This window comes from Lepisosteus platostomus, chromosome 1, assembly GCF_059453375.1.
Source record: "Lepisosteus platostomus isolate fLepPlt1 chromosome 1, fLepPlt1.hap1, whole genome shotgun sequence".
Taxonomy (NCBI): domain Eukaryota; kingdom Metazoa; phylum Chordata; class Actinopteri; order Semionotiformes; family Lepisosteidae; genus Lepisosteus; species Lepisosteus platostomus.
The window spans coordinates 65946374-65966241 of NC_142611.1; the positions used below are offsets into that span (position 1 = coordinate 65946374).

At 43.9% G+C, this 19868-nt stretch overlaps 1 long non-coding RNA gene across 4 annotated transcripts in view; it reads right to left on the bottom strand.

Annotated features, from left to right (window-relative positions):
• The window catches only part of LOC148678492 (uncharacterized), a 32009-nt gene extending 12609 nt beyond the window's left edge, over positions 1 to 19400 (bottom strand). Inside the window, exons 1-6 of one of the 4 annotated variants that reach the window (XR_015939190.1) lie at positions 19286 to 19400; positions 15319 to 15391; positions 13724 to 13832; positions 12714 to 13095; positions 6974 to 9671; positions 6464 to 6593 (exon numbers count right to left, since the gene is read on the bottom strand). This is a non-coding gene — a long non-coding RNA (uncharacterized LOC148678492). Of the gene's footprint in view, positions 1 to 6463; positions 6594 to 6973; positions 13096 to 13723; positions 13833 to 15318; positions 15392 to 19285 lie in introns of all 4 variants that reach the window. The other 3 variants (XR_015939191.1, XR_015939188.1, XR_015939189.1) reach the window with 3 other exon arrangements.
• Between the last annotated feature and the right edge of the window lie 468 nt (positions 19401 to 19868).

Consider the following 19868-nt stretch of genomic DNA (forward strand, 5'->3'; position numbering starts at 1 on the left):
TTATCTGCTGTTATCGTCTGTTTTTTCATGTTATATTTTGCATTTGTTCAAGCATTTGTGCTTGAAAATTCATTGACCCCCCAGTTTAGTACTTTTCTAGACCTCGGGCGCTGGCCTGTCCTCTGTGTTTGTCCATGTGAGTCATGGTGTTCCAGACAGCAGCAGTCTGCTGATTTAGGTAATGCTGCCTGGCATAAGCTCGTGGCAGGTGGCACAAGAAGCTGCCCTGATATTTCTCGATAAGGATGATCTCAAATTCATGACGGGACGTAAGACTCCGGTTTGACGAAGGACTGCAGTCTTTATAGCTGGGCGCCACTCCTGTCCCACCCTCCAGACACTCACGAGCACAGCCTCGACATTAAAGCACCTGCTAGGATTGTTACCCCTGGCTAAACAAGGAAAGCCACCTGAAAGACTAGGATTTAACCTGAGAAGTATTTAACTAGGCTTGAAGGAAACACAACATTTTGGCTGTGGAGCCTTCTTTGGGAGTGACACCCGAAGAAGGCTCCATAGCCGAAACGTTGTGTTTCCTTTCTTCTCTTTTCAGTATGGAATAAACCTTTACTTGTTCCTTTGCAGCCTAGCATGCTGATGCAGCTCCCTACTTGAACTACTTTAACTAGGCCTGCCTCACTTGGGTAGTGTTGAACTTGGCGTGCCATAATCGAGTAGTATTTAACTAGGCCTGCCTCAGTCGGGCAGTATTTAACTAGGTATTTAAATAAGTATTTAACTTCTCTTTCAAACTACTCTTCCGTTTCTAGACATAACCCTATCCATTAACCATCCGCAACCCTCTGCTTCTGTCTATTACAAACCCGGAGATTCGCACAGCTATCTGCTGTACAGCTCATTTCACTCCACGCATACTAAAATGATCTCCCTTTTTTTACAGTTCCTCAGGCTCTGGTGACTTTGCAGTGACAACATGGATTCCCAAATCCCAGAGCCCTCAAAATGCTCTCTTTTTTCATCATCAGAGGATCCCCCACCCACGTTATTGACAGGGCCCTCTCCCGAGCCAAAAACAGCCCTCGGATCAACAACTCAAGTAGGAACTCCTGGCCTCACAACCACATTCCATTGGTTCTTCCTTACCACTCTTACACCCTTTCCATCCCCAGAACCTACTAATAACAACAACAACAAAAACAACAACGGGGCATTAGGACCCACACAGACCACAGGGTGAGCACCCTCTGCTTGCCCCAACAGCAACCTTAGGTTTTCCCAGGAGGTCACTCATCCAGGTACTGGCCAGGCTCACACCTGCTGAGCTTCAGTCGGCTGCCAGTTATAAGTTGCAGGGGGATATGCCTGCTGGCCATTCTATGTATATATAATATCCAATTATATATAAATAATATCCAATACCATGCTCATTCAAGGCCCCTCTGGACAATTCCTTATCACTCAGATGACATCTTGTACCTCCAGCAACCTTAGTTACTGCATCTCTTGCAGTAAATGCCCAGCCATCTACATTGGGTTAACGGGAAGGAGACCCAGAGACCGTTTCAGAGAACATGTCAGGGCTGTAAAGATGAAAGATCTCTCCAAGCCCATAGTTTCTCATTTCACCTCTAACGGCCATGATCACACTGATCTCTCTGCCTGCGTTCTCACAGAGGGGTTTTGGGACTCCTATTGCAGAAAGACATCCGAAACCAAAATTACCCTTAAAGTAAGATCACACCTTCCCCCTACTCTCAACGAAAGACTCGTTTCCTTCTAATCCCCTGATTTTATTTGCAGGTTTGGACTTCACACCACCTGAGTGTCCACTCTGCCTCCCCCCTGCTCCCACCTCCTCACCACTCCCGGCTTTTTTTGTCCCCTGCTCTATCAGCTGCTTACTTTCCTCTCTTTCTCTCACCCGAAGAAGGCTTGTTTCTTTTCTTCTCTTTTCACCATGGAAGAAAAACCTTTACTTGTTCCTTTGCAGTATTTAACCAGGTCTGCCTCACTGAGCCAGTATTTAACCAGGCCTGCCTCACGTAGGTAGTAGTTTACTAGGCCTACCCCACCTGTTAACGGTAACATAGATTTGAACACTTTACATTCGAGACACGCAGACCGTTCTTACATCATTCTTTCAGTTTTGCGTTGCAGTTTACCGCCCAGAACCATTGTAGGTATGGTTTCAGTATTTACTCTGGACTCGTTCAAGGTTCTTTTTAAAAACATGTGAGCATAAAGAAGGGCCACAAATAACTGAGGTCAACCGACTCAACCTTTGCTTGTTTTAACTTTGGTCCAAGGATCTCTGCCAGGCATTCCTTGAGAGATGCCAGGGTATCAGCTTCAACGACACAGCTAGGAGTGATTTGTCCCAGACACCAGTCTCTCTGTGTAAAGAAGTATCTCCCATATCCACAGCCTGAAAGTAAGTGCTCTGAATTTCCACTTTGAGGCTTTCATTCACTGATGAGCATGATATCCCCCATTGGGTTCACTCTGTTTGTACATTTTGGGATTCTGAATACAGCACTTGTTTCCAGTCCCATATCTCTATTACTATTTTTGTGAGTTTTTCTTTACACATGCAATGTCATACTGTCTATGACTTTCCTGTGTTACCTGGATTTATTTTGGAACTGCTCATGTTAGACCTTAGAATGAGCAGTTCTTTATTTAGCATTTGGAATGTTGTGCTTTCATCGTTTAGCGTCTGCCATTGATGATGAACTGTTTCATGCTGTTTTTATAAGGATCTTAAGTTGCATATTCTATCACGATTATTATCTGTGTCACCAAGATACCTGATCACCACAGGATCACATCTGGAGAGGTCTGTCGCACACAGGCCCTGCCAGAGCACAGCTGTTTGTACAATTCTGCCCCTTGCACAGTGCGCTGAATTACATTGTGAAGTGCAACGTCACCTGTCCCTCGGTCTCGTTTTCTTATAAACTTATCTGATTCACAGAAAACTCTGTCACAGGGACATAGAGACAGCAAAATTATCGCCTTTTACCGCAACGCAAATACACCGCAGTGCTGAAAAAAAACTGTTTTTCCATTAATTCCCTTGGATTTCGGTTGAGTTCATAAGCTTGTGCCGAAGTGCTTTTCGGAATTTTATGTCTTTCTTTCCAAAACATAACCCCATAGAATCCCTTGTGACAGATAAGGGTTTGATTGTTTGTGTGTTTAACACCACACAGCTTGGGGAAATGTATATCAAGTTTTGGCTAGGAGCTTCTCAGAGTATCGATTGGTTTATTTAATGGTGGCCAACAGAGATTGACATTACCCCTGTGTCATGAATGATTTCCGGTCAGAAGCATGTTAAACAGAAGCAGTAATAATGCAATTGCTACATTCAACTTCCATGTTCAATATATAATTTTATACACAGGATTACAATGTGATTGCTGTAATATTTTGCTCTGTGTTAGAGCATTTGGGCAAAACCCTGAATTGTAGTTATTTTACAGTAACTGTTATTACTTATTATCAGCACTGAGTCAGTGCTCTGAACGATGCGTTCACAGAAATTTTCTCTTGCAAGTAGTACATGTACTGCTCCTTTTTGTCTTTACTCTTAATTTCAGTCTCAACTAATAAACAATGAAGTTTAAGCACTTTTCAGAATTCTCTCATCCTTCATCCCTAAACCTGTGTCTAGTTGGTTTATGGGCTATAGGCAGCTTTATAGGCAGCATGAACCTATATTAAAGAGACACAATGCATCCAAATTCCGTATGACAGAATCTGTGCCATGCATTGGTATAAAAACACTGATACTGATGGTACAGCAAAGCTGCCCTATTTCCATAAAAAGTACAGTATCTCTATGAGAGAATAGGAAAATGGACCATACGTCCCATAATAAGAAACTCTAAAACAACTTTTGCATTTTTAGAACTATCTGATATTGTGCACTTCCTTCGGAAAACAATAACCTGGCTGTTTGCAGACTCCTTACTCGAGACCACACCTCCCCTGTCTCTCCTAGTGCTACACTGGTTTGTGACTTTTTCAAGCACAATTAGGACTTACGCTGCTGATGGTAAAGTGATTGGATCCTTGTGAGTCCCAGTGACTCAGTGATATACTGACACACTGACCTAGAGACACACTGAGAGCTCAGCACCACTAAAACGGTAATCCTCCTAACTCCTTGCTAGCCAAGCACAGCCCCCAAATCCCCTTAGGGTTTAGGCACCAGTGAATGTTCCTGATGCACAATCACAACAATATGCATCACAGCTGTGGCAAACTTAAAAAACACCACTCTTTGCTCCTGGTTTTGATGTGTACAAATATTAAAAGAAATCAAAGGATTTCTTTGTGGTAGTGTACAGGGCTGGACATCAGGTAGGTGAAGGAAAGTCTCATTTTTTATGAAAGGGGTTAATGGGAAATCAGTTGTAGCTCTGTCCAAACATAATGTTGTGCTCCGAAATAAAGATAGTATGTCTAATTACGATTATACCTCTTTACTTGCTCGTAATCCATTACAATCAAATAAAGACCCTGATTTTGCCATCTGTAAGCACAGTAAAACTTGCCCAGGTGTTTCTGTTCAGCTTTTCTGGGTTAAACTGTATTTAAAATTCCATGGCTGTGAGATCAGCAGGGTCGAGGTAATTAAGGTCATCATCGGTAGGGGCTCATTTACAAAATTGGATTTCACACTCTATCAAATGTATTTGCATTGATTATACTCCTGACTGCCGCCTGACCTAGGGCTGCTGAAGTGTAAGGACATTTCACCTTTCACCCTTAAGCTGAGGAAAAGCTGTTGAGTTCAGACACCAAAGATTGGTTGAATTGAGCTGTTTTCCTTTTGTCCCCAAATGTGCAAATTATTTCAAACAGAATTCGTAATTCATGAAAATAACATTTCTGAATTATAAACTATACAATGTCAGGACTTTGTATGCTTATAAAGCAACAGTTAAAGCTAGTAAATTAGTCTAATAACAACTCTGCATTTCTAATTAATCACATAAAATATACTTATTTGATGAAGACTATCTCTTTACTCTGTGTGGATGTTTTTTCATGGGGTTTGTTTCTGGCAACGTTTTTGCAGTTAAGTGGGATCAGAGAAAAGGATGTGACCTAGATAAGAGAATAAGACCCCAGCCTGTAATTGGAAGTTCTTTAATGGACCCCTCTCAATGTGTGCATTAATAACATCCACATTATTGCTGAGGTGCAAAGGACAGAGGTTAGCAAACTGAGAAATAGGATCCATTTCAGAAGTCATGGAGGTATATGTCAATGTCCGGCCAGTGTCGCTCGCTGTCTCTGCCCTGTGAACAGAGCTGCGCGTCTCTGTGTTGCCTGGAATGACTGACTGGGAGGAGTGCAGAAAGCTCCTTTGTTTCGGTTGTTTTCTCTTCTCAGAAGCAGTGCCATAACATAACGGATAAGCAGTCTATGATTACAATCGCCCTGTACTGTGCGTCTTGTCAAGGCTTAATCCTAACCTTTGTGCCCCCACAAAACACATGTTAAACACACACAAACTCGTTCAGGCCAGACCTTCGCTTCCATTAACTGGCAAATCTCCTGGCTAATCTCATTAGGCCAGACCCAGTTTCCTTATATATCCCTCGGCATTACATCAAGGGGACATCAATTGCACCTTGCAGTGAACCTACCAATTAGGCATTTTTAATTGCGTTTCACACTATGACCCCCCAGGTTGAATACAATCTTGTGCCCTTCATCAGACTGTGATCGTCAGTCAGCCTGACCAGATTCCTAGTGGGTAAAGTGCCGTTCCAGCTGTGAGTGAGATCTGTCACTAGGTTATCAACACATGCTCCTTGTGTGTTCCTTGTCTAACGGGACACTGGCATATGCCAGTGGCTCCAAACTGAGCAGGTAGCCAATGAGGGAGCAGTGTTCGGGCAGAGAAGCAACAGCGCTCGCGTCGTCTTCTCATGGCTGTGAATGCCTCTTTGCCCACGAACAACAATAATAAAGTTTCCAAATGAGTGCTTCAAAGGGACTCCCAGTGATATGGTTAATCGAACACAAATCAAAAGGGGCTACAAAAAAGTGTCTCCTGGGCCAGTTCGCGATTTTGTCATCCGTATCTTACAGATGGAGGACCTCTTGAAAGATTTGAAGTTGTGTCCTGGGATTTGTTGATTTGCTTCATGAAGTAGCACCTGTGTGCAGTGAAGAGCCTCCTACAGTCGGCACTAACTGGTTCTCATCTGTGTCTGCCTTCTGCCTTGCATGGCTGAGCATCAGCACAGCTGTGGGTGCTGAGCTCAGAGAAGTCTCTTCAGAGAAGAAGCTTGCCTGGTTTGGGGACTCTTGGATCCCGCTGGAGTGGGGATTTTCCTGTACTGGCTGTGTGTATAATATAATGCTTTTACTTTTTTCACTTTTCATTGAATTATTCTGTTTTTGGTACCTCTCTGTGGGGGTACCACCATAAGGGCAGCTTGCTTTGTGTTTTTTATGGCTCTGAATTGCTTTTGCTTACCTGTGTCTTGTGCTGAACCTGTAAGCTGGGCTGCTCCAGAAGGCCCTGTGGTCTTCCAGTTGGCTTGGTCCTTAGTACCTGTGTGTGTGGTCAGTCTGATGGGCTGTAGTTTTGATGTGCTGTCTTCTGCCTGAAGCAAAAGAAAGGTTCCTGAAATGTCACATCCAGGACACAGTATTTGCGTTAACAGAACACTTTTTCTGTCCCTGTCCCATACTGAAACAAGGGGGTAGCCTGTGTTTCAATGTCCGTATTATATTTTCAAGAAATGTTTGCTACTTGGTCATCTCCCTAGAAAGAAACATTTTTAGAAGGATTCATTGCATGTATTTGCAGGAGCCCTATAGCATCTTACAGGTCATCAGCAGTCATCTCTGAGCATGCTCTGAACCATCTCAGTATAGTGACCCATGACCCTTTTTTGCACTTCCAAATTTTTTTTTTGCCTTTAAAAGTCCTGTTTATGGCGTTGACTTAGATGTTGCCCCTTAAACATGAGTCGTGTCTCACCAGCTAGTTGTAACTGGGATTCCTCCAGTGGCAGAGGCAGGTATTAGCTGGCCAGGGCTGTCTTGGCTCAAGGCAACTCCTGTAAGCAAATCGCGGGTTGGTTGTGATGTTGGGGGGGGGGCACTGTGAAGCTCACAGCACACCCAAACCTGAATGGCTCTACAGGTGGGCATATCAGAGCAGCTGTCTGCACTTCCTTATTCTACTTGTACAGTATAGCCATAGAGCTAAGAATGAACAAATCACAGCTTCCAAAATTGGGGTGAACAGTAAAAAAACATTCCACTATTCCACTTTAATGTAGACAATGTCTACTGATGAGGCATATTAAAAGATTCAAAAATGAAAAAAATGTCATTTAAAAAAAGTTTTAATCAATATAAAAAAATCATTAATGAGGGTACAAAACTTGCATGTGTGGCGCTACAGTCCTAGAAACGTTCAACCCAAAGCTAAAACGATATTCCCCATTGCAGATTTATTAGAAGTGTCAGAAGGTAGTTTTAACTCAGAGCACTCACCAGCAGGTGGCGCATTTCTTAAGTACGGAAAAGGTTTGCCATTTCTTAAAATTATTCAGATGGATTTCTTTGTATTTTCCCACCGTATTTATAGCTGTAGTTTTTGTTTTATTACATCTTTTGCACATGAATGAATGAACAATGAAAGCCATCATATTTTACCATCATCATTTATGGGTTTACTCCCACCTGTTTTATCTTTGGCAGTTGAAAATACACACCATTAAGGATCCCTGATTATAACAGTGGGGTTCTGGAAAGCCACAATCCCATGCTTATACAGGTTCCTCAAAATATTGACTATATTTCAGGCACTGATGGAGTCAACTCAGAGAACCTGACTTGATCAAGGGTGTAGAGTTACCCAAGGAGGACTTGGAGTACAGTGCAAGGGGGTACAGTGACCAAGGAAGACTTGGGCAAATACAGTGACCAAGAAGGATTCAGGGGACTGTTCAAGGGGGATACAGTGACCAAGAAAGATTCAGGGGACTGTTCAAGGGTGAACAGTGACCAAGGGAGATTCAGGGGACTGTTCAAGGGGGAACAGTGACCAAGAAGGATTCAGGGGACTGTTCAAGGGAGATACAGTGACCAAGAAGGATTCAGAGGACTGTTCAAGGGGGATACAGTGGCCAAGGAATACTTGAGGTAAAGTTCAAGAGGGTAGAGTGACCAAGGGAGACTCAGGTGACTGTTCAGGGGGGTACAATGACCAAGAGTGTTTCAGGAGACTGTTCATGGGGGTATAGTGTCCACAGGAGTTTCAGGGGACTATTCAAGGGTGTAGAGTGTCTGAAGGGAGACCAGGACTAAGACTGAGAGTCTGGAAACAGGTCCCTAGTCACAAGCTTGAAGCTGACTCCTATAAGTCAGGGGTTCCCAGTCATGGTTCTGGCAACCCACACACTGGGTAGGTTTTGTTTCACTAGAGTACACAATTGGGTGTTTCAATGGCTGGTGTGACACGTCTAGTGTGACTGCGTAGTCAGTAGTTGCTTGTCATCTCTCGCTTTCAGCTTTCACCGCTGGCTAGCAGCAATGCGAGAAGGAAAGCCAAGTGTGTAAGTCTTTCCCTGCCAGTACATAGCCTCTCCACTAGCAAGCCCTACTGTATGTAGTGCCTTCTAGTGGCAGCACCTGGAAACTGAGCACTTTGCAGCCTCAGGATCAACTACAAGGGACTCGGAGGAGGTTTGGCTCCTAGACATGCGGCATGCAGGCCCACCGATGTGTGGTCAAGCCCTGGTGTCCACGAACCAATCCCCCAGCTACAGGTGAGATAGCACCCCTGCCTTGAAGGCTAAGGGAATAAACCCCTACGTAAAATCTAGAGTGGGGCCCCAAAGGCAGTCGGCTGGCATATTTGTCACCCTCCGGCAGCTCCTGCATCCTAGTTCATCTCTAGCCGTCTTGACATCGTCTTGCCACTGGATCCAGATGGGCCGGGATGAGAGAGCGAGGCAGACTTTGCGCAACTCTTCCTCACAATAATCAAAGTCAAGCGCAAGTCACGACTTCAACACATTGTCACACAGAAAGTCCTGTGGCGATGGGTGAGTGACGAAACAGCATGTGCGGATTACGCTCAAGCTGCAGCCACAAACCTACACACAGGCGGGTCAGGGTGTAGGGTAGTCTTTCATTGAACGGAAGCAGCACCGGAATTCGGCAGCCCCCTGAGTGACTGAGCAGCCTTATTAATGGTCACTCTGCTCACCTCCTTAGCCTGGGGAAGGGGCTAAAAAATAAAAGCCCTAAACATAGCCTGCTTCATCTTCACCCGACCATCTTACCGCGGCTGGAGGGAATCCCTTCATTACAGTCGAATTACAAAGATGAAGAAACAAAAGGTGACGGTGCTCACCCTCGGTACATGGAACGTCCTATCCCTCCGTGACAATGCAGTGGCTGATATACCAGAAAGAAGAACAGCACTGGTCTCTAGAGAACTTGCCCGCTACAATGTAGACATAGCAGCTCTAAGTGAAACACGCCTACCAGGTGAGGGACAAATATCAGAACGTAGCGGTAGATACACCTTCTTCTGGAGTGGATGCAGTAGCGAGGAACGTCGGGAGGCAGGTGTTGGCTTTGCAGTCAAATCCCACATTGTTCCAAAACTCGCTAATCTTCCAAAGGGCATCAGTGACCGACTGATGACACTTCAACTCCCTCTGGGAAAAACAAGTGTTTAACAATTATCAGTGCCTACGACCCCCACTATGACCAACCCAGAAGCGGTGAAAGACAAGTTCTAAGAAGAATTGGACACTCTCATCACAGCGGTCCCGAAGTCTGAGAAACACATTCTCTTAGGTGACTTCAATGCGAGTGTGGGCACAGACCACCTGACCTGGAATGGAGCTATTGGTACTCAAGGAGTGGGAAGGTGCAACAGCAATTGTCCACCGTCTCGAGCAAGATCTTCTCCCCGAGAGTCAATGCGGCTTCCGCGCAGGGCGTGGTACAGTGGAAGTGATCTTTGCGGGCAGACACCTTCAGGAAAAGTGTCAAGAACAGAACAGGGATTTGTACACCATCTTCGTGGACCTGACTAAGGCTTTCGACACTGTCAGTAGGGATGGACTCTGGAAGATAATGGCCAAGTTCGGATGTCCTGACCAGTTCATCACCATTACACATCAGTTTCACGATGGTATGATGGCTCATGTGCTGGATAATAGTGAGATCTCAGAAGCCTTCCCTGTGATAAAAGGAGTAAAGCAGGGGTGTGTGCTTGCCCCGACACTGTTCAGCATGATGTTCTCAGCCATGCTGTCTGACACTTTTCGCAACAATGAGGAAGGCATCCACATCAGATACAGGACAGATAGGAAGCTGTATAACCAATGCCGCCTGCAGGCAGTCACCAAGGTGAAGGAGACAGTCATCAGGGACTTTCTCTTTGCCGATGACTGCACACTCAATGCTGCCAGCAAGCAGGACATGCAAGCCAGCATGGACAGGTTCTCTGCAACATACGAAAATGTCAGTCTCACAATCAGTATAAAAAGGACAGAAGTGATGTACCAGCCAACCCCTATCAGAAACCCTGCATCACAGTGAAGGGATTGACACTCAACATCGTAGATAGTTTCACCTATCTGGGCAGTAATCTATCCAGGCATGTGAACATAGATGGAGAAATAAACTGCAGAACTGCTAAGGCCAGCAGTGTGTTTGGGAGGTTGCAAGCCAACGTCTTTGAGCATAGAGGTATTAGTCTCAACACAAAGCTGAAAGTCTATCAGGCTATAGTAATTTCAGCGTTGCTTTATGCATGCAAAATGTAGACCATCTACAGCAGACATGCCAGACAATTGAATCACTTCCACATGGTGGCGTGATAAGATCCCTGACACAGAGGTTCTCGCCTGCACAGGTCTGCACAGCATTCACACCCTGCTGCAGAAGAATCAGGCCAGTTGGCCAGACATGTTCTACCCATGGACGACAAGCGTCTTCCCAAGAAGCTCTTGTACAGTAACCTGGCAGAGGGAAAGCACCCAGTTGGGAGACCCAAAATGCGCTTTAAGGACAGTCTAAAAAACTCCATGAAAAGCCTAGGAATCTCTGTCGACATTTGGGAAAGCCTTGCATCTGATCGCACAGCATGGCGTACTGTGAAGGGTTCATTGAAGTAAAAAGCTCAGCTTTAATGAAAACCAGAATGTGTGTGAGAGCCTAGGCTAGGTGAGTCATTAAAGAACTAACAACCAAATAAATAAGTGGGATGAAAGGTTTCAACTCATCTGAAGGTTTTTCAGGTTCTTAAATGTTAGTGTTCAGCTGACAAATTACAATTTGAATCAATCAATTTCTGAAGGCTTAAAACTAAAAGATGAGCTTGAAGCTCTAAAGGCTCTAAAGGACCAGAGCTGGCCTCCAGGCCAACTTACAGTGATCTGTATATGCCTACAAATGTGGCCATTAGCTGTATCTATTATGATCTAGCACTGTCAGGAAGGTTCAGTGTTATCAGGCATTATAAAGGTGAGGTCAGAAGAGGGTTGATGCCTCATATCCTATCCACATGGCTGTTCCAGGAGCATCACAAAGATACATGTAGGATCAGGGCCTGCAAAACCAATCAGAAGTCAAATGCTACTGTGCAAGAAGTTGTACAATTTCTTGTATTAGGAATTTGTCTTTTCACATACCCCAACTTGCTTTCCATGAGACACACAAACAGGGAGAGAAGCTTGGGGTCAGAGCACAGGGTCAGCCATTTATACAGCGCCCCTGGAGCAGTTAAGGGCCTTGCTCAGGGGCCCAACGGAGTAGGATTCCTCTGCCAGCCGAGGGATACAAACCAGCAACCTTCCAGCCACAGGCGCAGATCCTCAGCCACAGAGCCACTGCACCGCACCACCACTCTTTATTATTGAAGAGTCTTACTTCCCTGCAGGAGGGCGGTGTCTCAACAGGACCAGGAATGAGGCGCACTGCTTTGCACACAACTGAAAAGCAGCTAGTGACTTATACAGGGTGAGTCAGGGAGGAAGAAAACTGCACTGGTGAAATGCACGGGAGCCAATCCTTGCACAGAGAGCTGAAAGCTGAGAACATGTGAGTGAATTGCACTATTGGTGGAAATTGGTAAGGTATGCAACTCTGTTCACTAGAACAGCCTGGACGCTGGTTGCTGTTGCATTGGCTAGGCTGCTTCCTACAGCACAGGTACATCAGCGTAGGCAGAAAAACTACTGGGCTCAGAGGGGAGACACACAAAACCTGCAGGAGAAAGACAAATCTGTGGGACTCTGCCTCTCCTCCAGACAGTGAGTCTGTGTAGTGAAGGTGTCCAGAAATCTTACAAATCTTTTGCTATTGTTCTGTTAGGAAACGTGTTCAGCTCAGAGAGATCAGTGGCACAAAAGCCTGATATTTAAATGGCACAGAGCTACAGCGTGACTCCTCGTGAATGAAGAAAAACTACGATCAGACTAGAAAATATTTGGAAAGGGAGCCAGACCTGCTCAGATCTGCTTTCTTGGGTTTCCCTGTGCTTTTCTTTTTTTGTCCTCCCTGTCAGCTCCAATATGCCCAGAGACATAAGAAGTGATTGTATCAGGAAGGTCAAAAAGGGAAAATCAAACAGCAGACTGGGCCAAACAGGACAGGGGCTACTAATTAGTCCCTGACCCAGGGAGGTTGACAGCTCAGGGAATTAATGTCACAGCCTTGTTGTTTTACCTAAACCCCTCGTCTCTTACCACAAGCCTTCCTGGGAGACCTAGTTCTTTAAGGTTATGGTGATGTTTAATCAGTCACTGTCGATGGAAACAGAGAGCTTTTCCCTTGGCAGCACTAAGCAGGCAGTAATTTGTGTGACAGGTTGAAAGCTAGGTTCGGGAAAGTTCGTCTGACTCTGATTGTAAGTCTTTTATGCAATGGCAAAAGCTGTTTTCCTCCTTTGTTTAAGCACTCTGCCTCTAAGTAGAACACAGCAGCTTCTGGCAAATGGAGCAAACGTTGTTTTCTACAAGGTCAGTCATCTGGTCATCACAGGAGTGTTTCTCAGTGTCATCTCTTTGGCCACGGTAGGAAGAGTGCTGGCTGGGATGCACCCAGGATCACATCAATCTAGAATGATTCCTTGTAAGAGAAAAAATTGTGAATTAAATAAAATGTCTTTCTGGTATAGAACAACTGAAATATAGGTTCCTGGTCATTTAGGAAAAGCAGAACTAATCTTCAATATCAAGGCATGAGTTGCATATTTTACAGTTGCTAGCAAGCAGAACAAACCCCCCAAATGTGCTGGGGGTTCAGAGGGAGGTGTCTGCACATCTTCCTGGATGGTAATTCTGCTTAGCAACAAACTAGCCTGTTTAAGTCCATTATGAAGCAGTGCCATGTGCCCAGGCTTAGTTGTTGTGTTACAGAACAGATGCACCTTGTTCAGCAGTAATAGCTGCTGTACATGTTTTCATGTTTGCAGACTGAAAGCTCATGTTTTGGTTAACAGTAGGTGTGCACGTGTGCACGTGACTTATGTTTTAAGGATGATGCCCTTTACCCTTCTTAATCAATCACTTTTTCTATCAAAAACCAGCTATCTGGTTTTGTGCATTACTACTTTTTTAAACTTTTTTTAAAGCAGTTGTCTAGGTAGTCTCAGCACAGCACTCCATGGCCGGTATGAGTATTGTATTGGTTCACTGCCTGGTTTTGACTGCACCTGTGCTACACAAGAGTAGCAGTTCGACTGTGTGATTTTTACCTGTTTGCAAGGACACTTGCAGCATGATCAGTGGTGGCTACAATCACCCATTCTCAATTACTGTTGATCCAGAGGACACCACCTGGGTGGTCTGAGGTTTCCACAGAGCCTATAGAGAACAGGAAACAGGAGAGAATATATATAACAGCAAGACATCAGTATTGTGCAAAACATTACCATAGCCCCATATTACTTAATATCTGAGACTGCTAATTTTAGTTTCAACCTTCCCATTGAAGTGTTTTTTCACATCAATAGAAAATACTGTGTGGGGCAGCTCACAATATGGGCACAGGTTCAAGGTGGGACCCCAAACACAAATACTTGCCCCACAGAAGGCTTTAACAGTGTTTTATAGACTAGAATTTGTAGAATATAGCTTGTACCTGGCACAGCAATAGTAGTGTGTCACACCCTCTGCAGCCAGAGGGCGCTCCTTCTCTGTCCTGTCCCTAGTTTCCTGTCCTTTGTTGTCCTTCCGGTCTCTCTCTCCCTGGGGCTATATATTTCCGGGTCACTTATTCTGCTTCGCTCAGCATTGACGTTCGGATGTCCTGAGACCCGCCTAGCACCAAGTCGCCACTCCGTCCGTGGCCTGAGGGCATAGGTTTCTATACGGCACTCCAGAACTCTTTGCACTGCTGAGCCCGGGCTAACCCCCCGATCCGCCGCTTCGCATAGGGTCGTTTTCCACTCTCCTGCCTCTCCACGGTTTATCCCTTCCGACATCCGTGACATACAGTAGTGTTTGTCGTCCTGTTCAAGGAAGCCTGTGGAAGTAGCGCAAGCGGGTGTGCGTTGCTACTAAAATCTGCAATCTTCTTTCCTGTTGGTCTATAAGCAGCCTGCACTGTGTGTATATGACTGAGGCAAAATATCACAGTCCTAAAGCTAGTTTAGTGAAATGGTCAAGGTGTTTTTGCCTAGGGCTATAATGAAAAAAAATACAGACAGCCTGCGCTATGGCAATAAAGCTGCTCTTCAACCCTGAGGCTGAGACTGTAGCATTTTAGGCGAGATACTTTAACTCGGAGACTGGATTAACAATATTTCAGCCTGTGGCTGGGCTTAGGCTAACACAGTGGTCTCGCAAAGTATGTGCTCGGACGTCTTCTCCTCATTAGTCTATATATGTGGCCTGGAGCAGGGTGCACAGCTGATGTCTGTTTCTGTGATTGCCAGCATCTGCTCTCCTGTGATCTGTGCGATGCTATCAGATAAGCTTCTAAAAAAATCTAGGAGTCCTTTGGGAAAGAAACACCCCTCAAGTACCCAGCCCCTTGCGGCATCACAATTGTTTGTGCCTTATTCCATTTTGGCTTGAAGTCAGTCTAAGCTTCCAGTCACATACTGAATGAGGAGGCTGTCCCTGCTTGTACACCAGCCCTGGTCCAGGAGGGCCACAGTCCAGCAGGTCTTACACCAGGAATTACTCAGGAGGGCCACGGCCTCTGCAGGATCAAGGCTAGTGTAGAATTCTGCATTGTATAGAAAAGTTTAAACTACCTGATAACATTCCTAAGAGTATCACATTCACCTGAACAAGTTTTGTTTAAATAACATTAGATTTAAACATCGGTTTCTAAACCACATACCTGGCCAGATGACGTCATCCTTCATTCCCTTCATCCCCTTCATTCCCTTCCCTTTGCTGGTTTTTGCCAGGCGCTGTGATTAGAAGAAGAGAGAATGAAAACAATTAGAGCAGCCAGAGGGCCCAGAACCTGCGAGAGCGAAGCAGCAGAAGATGAACTTGCACCTGCCTGATAAAATTAAAGGAAAAATCTCAAAAACTGTTTCAAACAGAAAGCTTTCACCTTTGTTAATTGGCTAACAAATGTCAGCAATTCTGTTCACTCTGACATCTTGTGAATTAAACTAATACTTTATCTTAACACTGAGAACATCATGTAATTAACAGATCTATTATGTGTGAAATCTACACATCAGCCATAAAAAAACACAAATCATGATTCTGGAACATGTATATTTCAACTTCATAAAGCTTAAAGCCTCTGAAGCACGATACTTAATTAGGAAAGATACATGATTTGATAATGTTTTTATTTTTGCGATTTGCACAATAAACTGAAAATCACTACAAGAGGCACGAACATTCAGTGCAGAGACCTGAATTTAAGCGACTCTATTCTGCAGAACTTTTAAATTACACATTTAAAACTCCCAAAAATTTGGAGTCAAATTAAATGTCATATTAGTCATTTGCTCATGGCTGCAAAGCAGGCGTTTGTGTGGATCTTCAAAACCTGAACACGCAATCCTGCACATGTGTAGCTCACATTTTTATGTCATCTATTATTCACCTGACTTCAAAAGTGATTACGGAGCTGCAGAAGAACAGCCCCTAGTCTTTCTGGTATTGCACTGCTCCCTGCTGGCTATCTGTGGTAATTCGTATCAGATTGCCAGTATTCCTTTTCTGAGTCTGTGAACTTATTTCTTTTCTTCAAGTCTGAAAGAGCAACAAACTATAAAATATGAATTACAATAAGAATACTTTAAAATACAGTTTTTAAAAGAATGTTGTTAACTAATTATTGCCTAGGGCACACACGTTTAACTGCAATTTTCAATGAAAAATGTGTGAGTGGGAAGGACTGCCGTTTGAGGTTATTTTTTCACTTGAGTCTTTCCACATCTATCAGCTGTGCCCACAGCTGGTTGAAGTCAGGGAAGGTCAGTCTCTGCTTAGCGCTTGGGGAAAATCACAAATCCATCAGCATAAACTATCCACAGTGGTTCATTTCAAGTTGTCTGCTATGTACACTATGGGTACTGTATATCCCACCACACTCAGTAATAATTATAATAATAATAATAATTGCTTATTATATAGCGCTTTTCTGGACACTCCACTCAAAGCGCTTTACAGGTAATGGGGACTCCCCTCCACCACCACCAATGTGCAGCCCCACCTGGATGATGCGACGGCAGCCATAGTGCGCCAGAACGCTCACCACACACCAGCTATCAGTGGGGAGGAGAACAGAGTGATGTAGCCAATTCATAGATGGAAAATAGATTGCAGTAGATTACTCAGTAGATTGCATGTTACACACAGGGCAATTATAAATTACTGTCCACTGTCAGATTTAGACTGGTACCTCTCAGCCTCCAGCCACATGGGCTCCTCCAACATTGGTTCATTCCCATTACAAAAGACAGAACGCAGTACAGAAAAAACTAGAATCGACACCTGCTTTTCCTTTTTTACCAAACATGCCAGCTGCAACTGTGACTCGGCTCAGCTCAAAGCTGAGGCCCATGTATCAGTACTGCAGATATGAAGGCCTACACATTCTCTGAAATATACACTCTGTATACACCTGGCTCTAGTCGCCTTGTGAGCCCCACAGCATCTACTGCAGAGTTAGCACCGAGGAGAGAATGGGTGCAGCTCTCACTGACAGCCCTGCACTGTCACAGGTGCCCAGCCAGTCAGCACGGATTGCTCATGGGGGGAAACTATCCTTACTCAAACCCATGTCAACCCAGCAGAACTCAGCCATATCCAAGTCATGTTTTGGGGAATACTCAGTGGCAGTCAGTTACAAAGGCCACACTGGATTTCTGAATGAGCGACACATGGGCTAGTCAATATGATCACCCTTTCCAGGTCTATGCAGTACAGTATATCCCACTGCGGCTACTGATACATCTGTGATGCATTCACTACTGTGGCTCCCTGGGGCCAGAGCCAGCCATCAGTGGTGTAACAGACACTCCAAAACCAGATGCATGTGGCTCAATGCCACCTCTGGACTTTGTCTACAGGTTGTCACGCACACAATCACATTCCAACACAAATTTAAAAAGCCAATTTAATTAATTATTGGCGTCATCAAAGCACTTTGAAAGCTTTTCCCTCTCTCACACATACAGTTTATTCCCACAGAGATCATTAGAGACATCTTTATGTCTATGAGAGTTGATAGGAAACTGAAGAAACCCACATGGATGAGGTGAGAGCATTCAAACTCCACACCTGAGGTTCCCCAGTCAACAATCAAATCAGGAACTAAGAGCTCTGAGGCTGCAGCACTTACTTCAATCCAACCCTTAGTTTTGATGTGTTTCATAATATTTTCACAAAGTTGTTTGTGCAAAAAGAAAGCGATCACAGAAACAGAGGGAAATGATCAAGCCAGTCTAAAGAATCTACTGTACTTTCTTAACGTGTGTTTTTTTACTTGGGAAGACAAAAAACAGTGCAGAATTTTCTTTGAATAAAACAGAACTAAATTAAACAAAAAAATTTTAGATGTTTTTTAAAGTGAGGATAACCTGGACAGGTTAGAATTCAGTGTTTTGTACAGCTGTTTTTTTATCCTATATAATGAATGATTCATATTGTAGTACTACTGTATTTATATTTGAATATTACAGAATGAAAGTGGGGTAAAGTCCATATAAGAGCCCCATCAGTCCAGAGCTCTGGTTTCTGTGGGGTTAAGAGAGCGTGTGATGGGGTGGCAGCCCAGAACAGAGTTACCCCAGCACCACTTTTTACCGCTGGGTGGACTGGTGCCACTGGGGTCAAGTGCCTTGAAAGAGGGACTTGAACTCATAACCTGTCAGTCATCATATCATCAGTTCAGAGGTTTAACCACTAAAGTATGTCACCTCATCACAGACTAAGCTGCTAGAAATTTAACAGGAATTTATTAAAAACTTTCTTTCACTTTCTCTGTTATTGGTTTACCTACTGCTTTTTACTGTGCAACACCATTCATAGTTACTAACTCCAAATAAGTTAATTTATGAATTACAGCAAATTAAGTTAACATAAGTATTCAAAATTGATTTCTGATTCTCTATTTAGTTATTGTCAGTAGTCAAAAGAATATTAATATGCAGATTGATTGTAAAACATCAACACCTTGAACAATTCAGCTTTCCTAAACTAAATTCCAAAGTATACCTAGGGAATGACTGTACTTAGCTCAACATGATCTCTACCTGACTGCCTCAATATTACATCAATATCCACTTAAATTCCAATTTAAACACTGCAGAATCATCAATTTGCCCTTATCATTTACCAGATTTCATCATATTTAAAGACAAACCTTTTAAAACACATTGCCTGACTTCCAGTATTAAATTGGGATTTGTTTTTGTAAAGGAATGGGATAGTACAGAAGATACACATACAGGTGAGATACCTTAAATGGATCAATTCAATCCTCTTAATTTCATCTGTAATAAATCACTTGCATTCAAATACAGTCCAGTGAAATTATGAACACAAAACACAGATAATTACAGTGAAAATTCTCATAAAATTATTGGTAGAATGATTTTATCCAATTATACCTATACATATAATAAACAGAGAAATGCAATCCGTGCAAAAGTTATACAGATTTAAAAAAGTATGCAATCAAACAAAAATATTTGCAATTGGCAAGGAAGCAAAACCCACTACAACATAACAGGAATTGTGTCAAATACACAGATTGTTAGATCTACAGGTGCAGTTGTCTGCACAGGTGAAAGAAGGGAAATAAGGTGGACACATATTGCTTGGATTAGTATTACCTGTTCAAGTCCTTGGCAGCTAAGATTCCTTTGTTTCCACAGGGGACTGTTGTGCGGGCTTTGTGGAGATGGGTGCTGCGGAGATGTGTGCAGGTTTTTTGCATGGCCTGGTGGAGCTGTGCTTGATTTGAGCACCTATTTATACGCTTCTGTGTGTGTGTCCGTATTTATAGAAACAAGGGACCCCAAGCCAATGAGACTGAAACATGTGCCCCGGGCCATCTGTATGGAAAAAGAGATCCTGCAGATTCTGCCTTCTTTGCAGCACTTTGGAGAGCTCCCAGCAGATGCTGGACTCAGTGGCAGGTGCGTCCTCCCAGCTGCCAGGAGCTGTGTCAGGCCACACCGAAGGCTAGCACCCGAGATGAACCAGTCAGCTCTCTCCACCCCACTCACCTCTTCCCAGGTCCTAGAAATCGGATTTCTAGGAAAAGCTGTTAAGGACACGAAGGAGTACTTAACTGCAAGTGGTGGGGTGGGGGGAGCGAGAGTTTACCCCCAGTCTGTTCTCCAAAAAAGGCTTTACATCAATTCTATTGCAAATCAAATTTTAAACAGAAGGCAAGGACTTGCTTTCATGTTA